The sequence below is a fragment of the Drosophila persimilis genome, unplaced genomic scaffold (genome assembly GCF_003286085.1).
Source record: "Drosophila persimilis strain 14011-0111.01,24,50 unplaced genomic scaffold, DperRS2 tig00000895-arrow-arrow-pilon, whole genome shotgun sequence".
Taxonomy (NCBI): domain Eukaryota; kingdom Metazoa; phylum Arthropoda; class Insecta; order Diptera; family Drosophilidae; genus Drosophila; species Drosophila persimilis.
Window position 1 is genome coordinate 157,449 of NW_020825368.1, and position 3,259 is coordinate 160,707.

Genomic DNA, 3,259 nt, shown 5'->3' on the forward strand with positions numbered 1-3,259 from the left:
TGCACCCTGGAAAATGTGTGTCTAGTAGAATGTGCAGGGACTCCTCACTGGAGTTAGTCCACGTGCCGTCATTCCTTTTAAGATACCCTACCGAGGGGTTAGTTTTTGAGAGAATCTTGCGAAGCCTTGCGGCCTCTGATGTTTCCTCAATTTCCGAGCAAAATTTTTGCCAAGAGGCCCTTTTTGCTTTCCTTGTTTCCTTTTTATATAGTGACAGACTTATTTTATAGTCTGCCCAGTGGCTCTCCTCGTTCGCGCTTTTGGCCCTGTTGAAGAGGGTCCTGCAGCTTTTACGTAGGATGTCTATTTGTTTTGACCACCAGGGGGGTTTCTTTTTCCCCCTAGGTTTGCTAGAGGGGCATGCTGCCGCGAAGGCTTTGTTGCATGCCTCTGTGAACCTGTTCACTAGGCGATCTAGGTCGTCTTTTGTGTTAGGGCATGATGGTGATTTGGAGGGGAGTAAGTCCTCCAGGGCTGAGCTATATTTTTCCCAGTTGGCTTTCCTGGGATTAATATAGTCCTTAGGTTTCGGAGACTCGAGGGATAGTGTGGTCTCGATGTATCTGTGGTCAGAGAAAGAGTGGTCATCAAGGACTTGCCAAGTCTTGACTATGTCTAACAGGTTGGAAGACACTAGGGTGATGTCAATAACCTCCTGTCGATTTTTAATTATAAAAGTGGGGTCGTTGCCCCGATTACAAATAAATAGATTTTAGTTAAGGATGAAGCTGAAAAGTGATTCACCCCTTACATTTGTGTTTGAGCTCGCCCATTGAGTGTGGTGAGCGTTGGCATCGCAACCTATTAATAGGGTTATGTCCGACCTCTCGCTGTCGCTGGCTAGTTTGCGAACAAGGTCGTTGGGAGGATCGTTTCCCTCATGGGCCATGTAGGACGACATCAGCCTTAGATGTGTCCCTTTCAGCTCTAGGCTTGCCGCCGTGTTGTCGCTATCGCTATAATTATGGAGCAGAGAGATATTAAGGTGCTTTCTGGCGAGAATGCAGGTGCGGGTTTTACCTTCATGTTGAGCTACAATTATCTTGTACTCCTTCGACCCTGGTCCACAAACCTTGTCTCCCACTATCCAAGGTTCCTGGATCTCTCTCCGCTCTCTTCGAGGCGGAGTATAAGAGCAGCGGATGCTGCTTTACAGTGTTGGAGATTGATCTGAAGGAGCCTCAAGGACATCCTTAGTGTTCTCCACCACTGTAATGTGGGCATCCGGATCGTCCTCGACTTCCTCGTGGCAACACATCGCCTCGAAGTCGCATCTCAGCGTGCCATCGGTGGAGTAGCCCTCTGGGTCTATCTCTGTGTGATCGTCGGGTGCTTCCAGGCTGCTTTTCCAGCAGCTCGAAGCAGCGGTCGGCCAGTGCCGCTTCCACACACTTCCACTGGTTCCTAGGGATCCGGGAGTCCACGCTGCCTTTGTCCAGGACGCCAATCAGCGTCCTTTCTCTGGCAATCTGCGCGAACGATGCGTTAGGCAGCATTCTGGAGCGCTTCGGTGTCGGCCCCGGAGTCTCCTGCGAGCGCTGCCTTTTTTGCTGAGGGGCTTCCTTCTTCGGTGCTTCCTTGCCAAAGTTTGGCAGCACCTTCGAGGCCCACTCAACCTTCTTAATCCATTTGTCCGTCGGGCTGGACATCTGGCTTGCGTTCTGCCGACGGAGTATGTTGCCAGCACTCCTTCTATCGGCATATGTAAAAGATTTGGCTTGGACACTAGTAGATGGTGACTCATCACCCGCCACTTTACCAGCAAGCAGAGCAACCGCAGGATTGCATAGCCACTCTGCCAAGGTATCGGTTTTGGGAGCCAATTCACCACCCACCCTGACCCCTGATGGGACCCTTTTGGGCTCTCCCTAGCATCTTCCGCCGCGCAGGTTTTCCCTGCTGATTTGCGGGTCGGGCCAGGCCTTTGGGCCGCTGCCTTCCCCTGTTTGGGATTGCTCCCTGTTGGCATTTGGGGAATGCCAGACTCGTTTTGGTGTTTTGTTTTGTTTTTAAAAGCTTCCCTTCTTTCCGACGAGCTGCAGAGAAGGGGTACGGTCCGTCCGGGCAGAGATCCACGTTGACCGGATGGGGCATACTTAGAACGGGGGGCTACCAAGTCCCTAACACTCTTAGACCGGCCCGGTGTGAGCTGACTGTGGGGGTGGGGATGTTGGTAGGTAGATAGAGGAGTGTGTGAGCTACTTATACAAGGCGGCACCACAAGAGCATCGTCAGAGTTGCTACTTCGCGAACACCCGCTGGCTATCCGGTTCTGCTTATTTTCGGTACTCTCCCTAGGGAGAGTTCGCTGCTGACCTACCTATATGACCTTTTATTTTATTTTATTTGATATTTTATTGTATTTATTTATTAAATTAACAATTATCTGTTAATAATGGTACTTAGCTACTAAAGGCGGAAAAAGATAAGTAAAAAGTTAGCTAAATTTAAATGATTATAAATATTGCATGCAATTAGTCTAAGAGACAGTTCAGGGGATAGGGTTTAACAGAGGGAGTTATAATTATGGCATAAAACCCTAAAAGGTTCATGATCAGCATAATTAGACCTACATATGGGTAGACGGATAGGCCTAAAAGTACGGGTAGGTCTAGATGGAACGGCCAAGTCAATCAGACCCAAGAGAGTTTGGGAGTCAACAGTCTCAAGAAGGAGCTTGTGCACGAACATTACGCCATTGCATATTCTGCGATGGTGCAACGACGGCAGGTCAATAAGATTTAGCCTAGAATGGTAGGGTGGCAAGATTCTACCTGAGTCCCAGTTAAAGTTCCAAAGGGCAAAAATTAAAAATTGCTTTGGCACGGATTCAATAACAGCCTGCTGCTCTTTATACTGCGGGCTCCACACAAAAGAATAATACTCCAATATAGGACGTACTAACGAGATGTACAGTTGTTTCGTAACGTACGGGTCGTCAAACTCCTTGGACCAACGCTTGATGAACGCTAAAACACCCTTAGCTTTATTTACAGTTGAATCTATATGGGTGTTAAAATACATCTTATGATCAAAAAGGACTCCGAGGTCATTTGAACTCGAAATTCGCTCAAGGACATGATTTCCTAGAACATATGGGACAAAATGAGGAGCGCGACGGTAAAATGTCATAAGATTGCATTTGGAAAGGTTCAGAAAAAGAAGATTAGTTGAACACCACAATAGTAGTGCACTTAGATCAAGTTGAAGGCGTGTGTGCAAATACCAATCAGAGTAAGAAAGACAGATTTTAACATCA